The sequence below is a fragment of the Haemorhous mexicanus genome, chromosome 3, assembly GCF_027477595.1.
Source record: "Haemorhous mexicanus isolate bHaeMex1 chromosome 3, bHaeMex1.pri, whole genome shotgun sequence".
NCBI lineage: Eukaryota > Metazoa > Chordata > Aves > Passeriformes > Fringillidae > Haemorhous > Haemorhous mexicanus.
The window spans coordinates 67,358,941-67,370,431 of NC_082343.1; positions in this window are offsets into that span (position 1 = coordinate 67,358,941).

The window sequence follows — 11,491 nt, forward strand, 5'->3', positions numbered from 1 at the left end:
GGAAACTCTGACTAAGATTTGAATTAGCCTCTGATTAAAAAAGAAAACTCAGTAAGTCAAGTCAGTTGGAATTGGACAGCCAAGGTCTTTAGACGCGCACTAAGGATCAAATCTGTATTCATGGAAACAGAAACTAGAATGAATGACCTTGCAAAACCACAATAAAATAAGCTTCCTTCCAATCAGTATGTGAGTATAATTCTGTATACCAAGAAGTGACACTCACTGTGAGACCTCAGTCTTTCAGGACATTGTCCTTATTTGAAACATGAAAGGAAGGAGTAAAAATTTCAAACAACATTAGTGATTGCACAATAACAACCTACAGATGATCATGACTTCTGAGGTGCTCATCTTGTCAGAGCATCCACCAAAAATACAAAACTTGTCCTCCAGCACTCTCTGGATAATGGAGTCTGTCCCATCACTACATAGAAACCTTGAGTGAGATGACAGAGTTGGGAACATCAACGCACCCAGAGCCTGTGCAGCAGACACTGAAAAGCTGAAACACTTCAGTAGTGGAGGGACACTCTGGAACCGCTGCATAAGGAGTCCTGATGGAACAAAAGAAATCTTTCTGTTTCCATACAATTAAGTTGCTGCAGACTGGAATTGATTATGCAGACCTGATCAGCAATGCTACTCAGCCTGGAAACTGTGCAATCCACAAAATAACACTTTAGGAATACAGTCTTGTGTCAAGGCTCATGATTAATATTCTGTTTGGGACTGATTTGATTATTCCAATTATAAGAATTAACTAACCTTGGACTTTAAAAAAATGTAACTGTGTGGCAAATCCCTTGCAGTGCCACAGTAACTCTCATTCTTAACACATTCAATATATGACACTAGTGTACTTAAACCTGGGTTATTTATGCTCAGGTACATTAGAAGAGAAGAGGCTTTCTGCAAAAGCAGAGATGATAGACCAGGGAAAGCCTTTCTATGACACACAAAGTTTAAAAGCATTTGTCTTTGAATGCAACAGGGGATGGTGATGCTGTAAGATGAGTGGATATGTGTGCGAATGCCCACATCAATAAAAAAGGTTTGTACACTGTTAAATACAGTCCTTGGAGATAAGCTAATTAGCAAACTAGGGAGTTTTAAAATTCTCAAGTGAAATCTTTGAACTGTAAAAAAAAGTTATCTACTAATGAAGTCCCCTGTGGATTACAGTCTAGATTTGGCAGCATACGAACTGCTATAGCTGAATTTCAACTAGGCTGATACACAGAATTTCAGCAAGATCAGTTGCATTTAAAGACAGAAAAAATGATAGGTACATATATAAAATACCCAGTGACCAATATCTCCTCACAATTGCTAGTGTTTAATCTGTGAGATGAAGATGAGGAATCTAAACATCTTCTCTCCGAAAGGGAAGTGGCAAGTGAGATACACATCTGTGGATGATTGGCTTCAAGCAATATCTGAGAAGTCTCTCACCCATACAAAATGTAACAGAATTAATTATTATTAAAGTCATATAAGTATATATTTTAAGTATATTGCAGAGAAACAGATGCGACCTCTCGTTTTTGGGCTTAATGGTTTCTGTAAAAAGGCTTCTTTTTCTGTGTTGTTCAGCCATATAGTATTCAGGTTTACAACTATGCTTGAATTACAATCATGCTTAAACCTTGAATCTAATAAAAAATGCAAGCAGACTAAATATCCACTGTGGAGCTCCATATAGATTTAATAATGGTACTAATCTTGACAATAAGAGAAGAATTGTACCTGAAACAGTGTTACTTATTCCTTATTGAGGACACATGATTTATCACACTGCAACCAAGAAGCTGGCCAGGTGAGCCTCATTATTTAATAAACATGATATTTTCATACGTTTTATGACTCTTTCTCTCTCTTTGACTACAAATTCTGGGAATTACACAAAAGTGGTTTTGCAAAACAGTCAAAACAGATCAAGCTCTGAAGTTATCAGTTTCCTAAAATTGTCACAAGTTAGAAACACAGAGACACAGAAAACAGAGATCTGCATTAAAAACAGAAGAAGTTGTTTCTTATTCTCCAGGAATAGCATTGGGACTTTAAAAACTGCCATCAAAAAGGCCAGGGCAGTCAGGGGAAAGGGAAAAGATATGAAGAAACCAACCTCCAAAAAAGTGGCTCTGATAAACAGCAGGATTATTACGTCCAGACACACATATGAGGAGAGAATTGCATTCCTCCTCTCTTACCTACAGAGTTTTCCAAGCACACATACTTTTCTTTTCCAGGCTGAAGGTTGACACCTCTTTGACCTGTGGTTTTGTAGTAGAAGAGGGACGAAAACACTCCCAGGCTACCTTGGAGACAGCACTGCAGAGCTGTAACAAAAAAGTTAACAGAGCAAGAAGAACCTAGTTTTCACATTCTGTAATTTTATTCATTTCATTAAATTTCATTATTTGTATGGGATCTGCTGCTCCAGCTGGATCCCTGTAAGTCTATGGAATCTGATGGGTTTCATCTGAGAAAGCTCAAAGAGATTGCTAATGCCAGTTTGAGGCCTCCCTCAGTGACCTTGGAATGGTCTTGGGAGTCTGGAGATGCCCCAGTTGAGTGGAATCTGGCAAACGCGTTCCTGATTTTCAAGGATGACCCCGAAAACTACAAGTCCAAGAATCTTACTTCAGCGCATGGTAAAGTTTTGGAGAAGATTATTCTGGGAGTTATTGAAAAACACCTGAAGGACAACACAGTAATCAGTCACAACCAGCATGGCGTTGTGAGCTGAAAGTTCTCCTTGTCAAACTCAGTTTCACCATTTAATTTCAAGATTTGTCCTCTCAGAAACTTGTTTGGGAAGTTAGGGCAGAAGATTTTGATTCTGTCTCTTCTTCTGGACAAAATGTCCACCATTCAGCTGGATAAACACGTCATGTGATAGGTGAGCAACTGGCTCATGGGTCAGATACAAAGGGTTCCAGAGAATGGGGTGGCATCAGATGCTGACTGGTCACTAATGGGGTTCCACAGGGCTCCATCATAGAGCAAATATTCTTCAATATCTTCATAAATTACTTGGACACAAGACTCAAAGGAATACTAAGTTTGCCCACTACACTTAATTGGGACGAGCTGTAACTCGCTTGAAGGCAGAGAGGCTCTGCAGAGAGACCTGGACAAATCAGGGGCATGGCCAATCACAAACTGTGTGAAATTCAACAAGGGAAAGTTGAAGCCACATTCTGCACCTGGGGTGGGGCAACTCTGGATGTATGGACAGACTTGGGAACAAGAGGATGGAGAACAACCCCGTGGAGGCGGACCTGGGGGTCCTGGTCAATGATAAGTAGAACATGAGTCAGCAGTGTCCTGGCAGCCAGGAAGGCCAACCATGTCCTGGGGTACATCAGGCACAACATCAGCAGCCAGGCTAGGGAGGGGACTGTCCCACCCTGCTCTGCGCTGCAAGAGAGGGTCCCTTTCAACTCAGTATATTCTGTGATTCAATTCCTCATTTAAATCAAGCTTGAAGTTTCTGGCTTAGCCTTGGTTCTGGTAGCAGCACACATTTTTTCTTTTTGAAGTAGGCTAAACTTGCCTTGCTGACACGTCTATTCTTTTATTTTCCAGATGGAACTAGCTTCAAAGGTGCACTTCTGTTTATTTAATACACATCTTTCAGCAGTTTTACTGATATTTAGTGACTATAAGGGATGCAGAAAGCACATTTTCACTTGTGTTAAAGTTATCTGGGAACAGAGGACAGAGGCTGACATTAACGTTCCCACAAAACAGAAGTAATATAAAAGTTGGGATATCACAGGGACACTATAAATGCCCTCATCCATGGAGAAAAGTGCAAGTTAAAGGTGGACATTTTGAACCTCCTGTTGCTTGAATGTCTTTGGAGACCATAAGGTTCATTCTTATCCATCTTTTCTGTGAGCAAATCATGTTTAATTCTTCTTAGAAAGCTCTAGATTGTTGATTTATTGACATTCACTTGACATTTGCTTAGAACAGACACTTTTTCTAGGTGGTTTCTGAATTTTTTGTTGCCTATAGTTATAACTGATTGTTTCTTTCCAGGACATTAAAAAAACCCCACTGTTTTGAAGCTGCAAAAATGTTAACCTGTATTCAGCAAGTGCATAATGGCATTGGAGAGCTACCTATGGATCACTTGTTTGGGTAAATGCAGTCAAGAAAAAAAAATGGGGAAGCTGACTTTTGGGTATGCAAACACCGACTGCAAAACTTATCTGCTGTGCTGTGCTAGAGAGAAAAACTTGGCCCCAAAGTAGATAAACAGAAAGGATCTCTTTATTCCTCATGGACTTGTTTTAAATTATTTTAGCATTGTTATTTCCCATATAAAGCAGTGTAAAGAAACAACTGTCAGGTTGCAAATGCCTGAAGGCAGGGAAAGAAGAGGTCAGGCAGTCAGACATCTTTTATGTTCCTTCTCTACATTTAAAAAAAAATAAAAAATATATATTTCTCAGAACAAAGTCAAGTTCATGCAACATCCTGTCTGCCAGTAGACAGTAACAGATGTGTCAGAAACAAGAGGGCAATAAACATGGTACTCTCAGCTTCCAGAAGTCTATGGCTTAAGGTCTCACCAAGACAGTGTTTACATCTTTGAGTTTAATAACTTGTGATAGATTTTTTATTATTATTTCATGAATTTATTCATTACTTTTAGCCTGTTTAGTAAGGGTTTTCTTTGGTTGTTGTAAAGCTGCTGCCATCTGTTTCTTTTACAGGACAAAAGAAGCATAAATACAAATTCTCAAGAGCCATAAGTGCATCCTGGATCCATTCAGCTCCATGTTGATGAATTTTATACAATTTCCATTCCTTTGTCATGTTGCTTGCCATTCCACAACTGGGCACCATGACAGTCAATGGACCTACCCATAGTGATACCAGGATTGATTTTCTCATGACTAAGAGCTATTTTTGAAACAATACTAATTCTTCTAAGTAAGGTTGTTTCTCTCTCAAGATTACCAATAGCGGTATGTCGTGGCCTATGAACAGTACCCAGAGCAAAGAAATATTAAAAAATAAATTATTATCGCAAGTCTAGTTTTTTAGGAAAGGCCATAAAACCTATTGACGAGTGGCTGGAAATATACACCTACTGTATTTTCATGCATTTAAACTGTATTTTGGCTAGCTTACACTCCTGAAAAAAGACCAGGTGTTTGAAAAGCAATCGTGTATTCAGAAAGCTGTTCATACAGACTGCTGGAAACCCTGGGAGCACAGTGAAGGAATCTGACTTGCAAGAGTTCCTGAAGTAGAAAGGCAGTGAAGTAAGACAGTGAAAGGGACACAAAAGCCTTTCTAGATCATTTATGTGTTCGAGATTTGAGGGCCAAATAAACTGATGAATTAATGAGGAGAAATCAGGCACAATGTCTCCGTAGTGATTAGCAAACCAGCAACACATTTGTTCCTTCCTGGTCTCTGGCTTCTTATACCCATCCCCAACTGGATGGTTTTACAGAATTCAATGTCTGTTTTAAAAAACACAACTGCTTATTTTTTTAAAACATTCCCAGATTAGGAATGTCAAAAGAAAACATCTACAGAATGTCCCGGCCTCATTTTATTTTGAACTTTTGCACAGCATTAATGAGATTACATCTAGACTAAAGGGAATTCTGAACTGTGCTGTTGTGTTTTTCATCTCCTACCGAAGTCTTCAAAATTCACAGCTCACTTGAATCTTTTGACTACTTAATAAACAAAGCTTGGTATTATCACTATTATCTCCTAATTAAAATATATCTCACTTCAGACTTTTATCGCATAACATAAGGCTTCAGCTGCAAGTGTCCACAGAAGTTATTGTGCAGACTTGAGCTAATTGCACCTCTGAAACCATAGTTCTGCTATAAACTGACAGAAGACAAGCTGCATAAAGGAGATATCAATTACTCCCCTTTAAAAAAATCAAGAGAAAGATCTTATAAGTTTTAAGCTCAGTTTTACAGAAAACATGCTTCAGCCTACAACTTTGCTATTAAAAAGTGTTATTTTTGCTTTTAACACCTCACAATACCAGAAAGGGTTTCTTGTGTAATTTGAGTTAGTTTTTCTTCATTTGAGACTGCTTTATTATTATTTGTGTCAGAGGAATTTGACATCTGTCACAATTTAAAACCAACCCCAATGAAAACTTTTCTAAATTGTATTGCCACAAAATCTACTGACACAACGCAAACTTTGTTTTCTGCAGGCATATCTACCCACAATCTGCTTATGCTGGAAGGCAGAAGAATAAATTTTTGTGGTATGTTGAACATGCTTATAAATTGCAGTGGATGCGTTACAAGAGACAGCGTAACAAAGACAAATTATACCTACCAACACTCCTCACACATAATATATATGCCTGGCTTTCTGCTGGAATCTCTGGGGAGGAAAAGAGGCAAGGGAGCCACCAACTAAAGAGTGAGGTGGAAGGTTAATTGTGTGGGAAGATACAAAGAGGTTGGTGAAAGTAGCAAGCTCTTCCTTATCATCAGTGAAGCACAAACCACCTTGGGAGGAGGGAACCTGGAGAAAGATGGGAACACTTAACCTGTACTTCATCTGAACACTGCTGATTTTCCCTTCTGTGTAACTCACTAAGACTTGGACTGCTTCCATCAATGTCATGAGGATAAATTCAAAGCTATGAAATGTTACAGCATAAGTGTCTAAAAAAGAGGAGCTGGGTGCCACAGCACAATGTCAATGCAGTGTTCATAGTGAAACATTGGAATGACAGGACAGCCCTGTGCTGAACCAAAATCACTGCAATTGAGATGGATCTTCACCATGAAGGATGCAGATCATGGCAGCTACATGTCAGAGAGGAGCAGGGAACAGATCCACAAACTTAGTCACAGCAATTCTCAGTAGTAAATGTTTACAATTCTGGGTAGCCCTGCTGCCACTGGTGCCTCTTCCCATTGCAACTGTGGTGTCCATGTGCCTTCAGGAGGGAACCAAGCTTTTGATAATGGGACAGGACCCTTTAGTTTTTAAAAGAATAGCAGGATTCCGACATAGTCACAGCTTAGAGGGAGACACCTCCCTCTATGTCAGCCAAGATCACTAAAATGGCATAGTTCATCTGAATACAAATTAACATAAAAAGGAAAAATAGAAAAGCAGCATGGGGAGACAGAGCAGAAGTATGAGCAGTTTATATGCAATGCTCTCCCTACCCACTATTCCCCTGTGGGCAAGTCCCTCTTTTCATACAATTTTAGGATTGTCTCCATTGCAGGCAGCTCTGTCCACTCCATCTGATCACTTTTCTGCCCTCTCTAGAAGATCTGTGCGTGCCCTCTGGCCCTCACTCTCCTCAGAGAAGCCTCCAGACCCACCGACAGCTGCTACCAAAGTCCCTGCAGTACTCCCCCAAGTGACATGCTCAGGCAGGTGCAGACACCCTCTGATTCCAGACGCTTCTTCCAAAACAGCCCCCTCAAAGGGTCAGCTGTGCACAGCAGCAAAACCCCAACGCTGCCCGTCACAAAAAGTGACAGAAGAATGAAACAGAATCAGGAGAGGAGTAGAGAGGAGCAACCAGCATTATCTAAGAGGTGCCATGAACCAGGAGAAATATGGTGGATGTGTATAAACAATGTGTGTGATAGAGAAAGATTGTCCATCTTCTTTGCTAAGATAAGAATTAAAGGACAGTGAAAGGCAATACTGAGTGATGGATTCACAACAGACAGAGATAGTTCTTCAGATGTGTAGTTCATCTGTGTTGTGGATACAATAAAGATTACTTGTATTCAAAGAGGCACAGGAATTCATGGCTAAAAAAAATTATTTAGCAGCACTGAATGTAAGGCAGGAGCTGACTCAGGAGCTTCAAAAATCACTGATCAGTGGTTGCTTGGAGAATATTTGGATAAAATATCATGCTTTTGTGTGTCTTGTGCTTTTCCCTACATTTCACTAGCAGGATCACTGGTGACCATCAGGGACAGCAAACTAAAGTAGATTGAGTAAAGCCTTGGCTTTTTTAACTCATGTAAAATGAATTTTTGTTTATCTAACATAAATTGCATTTTAAATTGTTATATAAGAAGCCCCAGACCCACTGGGTAACTGCAAATAGGAGGGTGTTATGTATTCCTGTTCTGAGAACAGAAGCATTGTTCTCTCTTAAAATTAAGAATTGACACTGGTAAGTATCTTCTTATTAAAAAAATAGAGATCTATTCTTTTCTATCAGAAGCAATCACAGCAGTTCAAAATGAGCCTTCTTGGATTTTTTGTTAAATAACCACAGGAAATAAAAAAAACTTGGCTCTAAGGTTACTGCCAGAGTGGAAAAAGAGGGAAGCATCATATGACTACTTAACTAATAATTTATAAGCTAATAAAATAATCTATTAAACTAATAAACTAATAATATGAAAGGGGAAGGAAAGAAGCAGGACAATATAACACCTTGATGGTGTTTGGAAACTTAAACTGAAAACTGTGCACCATGACATTGAGCAAAGAGGCAACTTAAGAGACCAAGACTAGAAAAGCAGAGAAAATAAAAAAATATTGGTTTTGAGAATGTCTTAGTCTTTCTGTTAGGAGATTAGAACTGATTGCATCACAAACCTTTATTTGTTAATGAGTTTAATTTTCTTTGTAGTAAAATGTACAAAGAGGCAGAAATCTTTACATCAAAGAAGCAAGGACAACAATATCTGCACACAGCAGTATCAACAGTGCCAGCAGAACAACTCTCTTCATACACAGGGGGACTTTTGATCTCAAGAGTCATTTTAATTTTGACAATATCTAAGAACTTTTCTGTTGTATTTACATCCATCTTTGTTATAATGTAATCCTTATTGGGCTATTCCCTTCCTCTTTTCTTATTGGACTTAAACTATTGCCTTCCTCTTTTTACCACAGACTTTCTATTGATGATGATTTTCTTTCTACACCTCTCTCAGATTATTTCTTCATCAGTAAGGAATAGCTTGACAAACAGATTCAGGTTGTTAAATTTCTTCATTCTTCCAATCACTTCAGGAATTTCATTCCTAGAATATAGTCTGGTCTGTTTGCAATTCTTTTGCAGACCAAAAAAAAAGGCCATAATTATTTCTCAGAGGAAGATGTATATCAGCTGGCCCCACTGTTTTCTAAGTGAGGAATTTGAAGATAAAGATGTAGCAATACTGAAGTACTTGAACAAATTCTTCTGGAATTTCACAAGTACAAACCTATGTCAATTCACAACAGGAAGTTTGTTGGGGTTTTTTGGGGGTTTTTTTAATGATTTAGCGTTATAGGGGTTCCAAATTTTTTGATATTTAACTAGGAAACATGTTCTTACCAGCTTTCTGTGAAGGCCACCTATTTGTTTTGCAGTGGGAAAGTATTTTTATTTCCTCATGTATACACTTTGAGTCTTCGTGATTTCAGATACTATACTGCTTCTGAAAGTTTTGTTCTTTAAACATGTTCCTGCCTATGATTTGTATATTTATTTTCCTGTTTATCCTTTATATTAATTTTGATTTACTTTGGTTTTACTTCTGGAGTTTTCTGCAACTTATTATTGTTATTTATAAAGGCCTAACACTGGAAAATATGCATGATTACTGGATTATGCAAACAGAAAAACAAGCAGTGCACTCAAATTCCTTGCCTAATTGCTATTAGGAAGGAACCAGACAAAGTTTTCAAGTGATGCTCACCCCTTAATCACCCTGACAATTGTTCTGCTAGCTTCATTAAAGAGTGGAAAACTCAAAAATATTAAAACTTAGTCAGCACTTTGAAAAAAATGGGCAGGTTTAGCTGCTGTTGCATGTACCAGGAATGCCACTGATGTAATACTGCAGCATCCTGCAATACCAGCACTATCTCAGAAGCAGCAGCCCTTAGCCCCTTCCCTCAACCAACATAAACTTACAGACTAAAGGCCCTTTGGATGTTACATTATAGGGAACAGTAAACAAAGCTAATTAATGGAAATTTCTTGTTCACGTTACCCAGTCTTTTAGGAACAAAAAGGCCTAAAACTGTCATAATATATAAGTCATGAATTTTGCAGGTCTTAATTTTAAAATTACGTGTGATGTTCCTGTCAAATCATGTCTCTCCACAACCTAAATTATTGTTGTGAGCAGAAAAAACATGATGCTTAACTCATAGAAAGAAAGCAAATGGAAAATTTAGACTTCCTTTTAGCAGTAAATAACATTAAAAGAAGTGTCATAGAGCACATTTCAACAGCCAGCCACAGGCTAAATAAGCAGGGAACAAAGTGCAATGCAGCAGTCTAGTGGATTGATTCATGAGGTTTGCACACCAGCAAAGCTTGGTCTGAATCCTGGCTGGAGTTAGAAGTCAAAACAAAAATAACCACCTGATCTTTAGCCTTCCTACCATACCAAAAACCATCACTTATGTTCCCACACGGAGAAAGCAGCTAAGATTATGGGCAGCTATATTAAGATGACAGCAGGAAACTGAGGTGACAAGATTTCTCTGAGCAAGAGTAACAACTGGAGTTTAAGCAGCAATTTTCATGGAAACAGAGATGCACATAGTTGGTGACAATAGGAAAAGGCAATCCCTCTCTCTGTGGCATTGAGACAATGCTTCCACCAATTTGTAACACCTCCAAGATACAGAGGTACCTTCCCAAGAGGACTGCTGTACCCAGCAGACCCAAACTGGGTGCATTCATGCACTTTTTTCTCACCACCTGCCTGGATGCAGCAGTTTATCAATCCAATATACACTTGAACAAATACAGTATTTACAATAAAAGCATTTTAAAATCTACTGAAACACAGTTTTGCTAAGTCTGACTGAAGATGCAACTCCATCTCATACACAAAAGCAGAGGTTTTAGTCGTGTAGAACAGGAGAGAGTTGTCTCTCTAATTTTTCTCAACTGTTCTGGAGTCCATCCTTCCTTTTCCTAATACAGCATCAGAGGACAGGAAATACAGCCTATCTATGATTATATTATATAACTACTTTAGCAACAGTGTTTCATTACTTCTCTGCTTCAATCAAGTATTCTTGTTCTGCGTGGTACTCAGAGAAATCTCTGTTAAAAGCACTACACAATTAAAGATTCTTGTCTCAGTTATCTTCACAGTCTTCTGATCATTTCACAAGTTCATTGACTTTTAATTAATAATTTGAATGGAATTGATAATCACTCGCTTAAATTATAAACAAACACCATTCATATGCTGAACTCACTGAACAGCATGAAGTGAAGCAGTTACCACCAACACACTGAGCACTCAGAGAGCTGTAGCTTCTGTTCAGAACCTGATGTTCAGCAATTTCCCAATGTTTCCAGTTTTCTCACAATAAATTCAGAAGAGGTCTTGACTGACAGAAATCATAGAATCATTTAGGCTATTAGTACTGTTACCATTAAACCATGTTCCTAAGTGACACATCTACATCCAACTTTACTGCAAAAATTAAGCATTATTGTCCTCACAAGTTCTTTTTTTCCTTTCTCCTC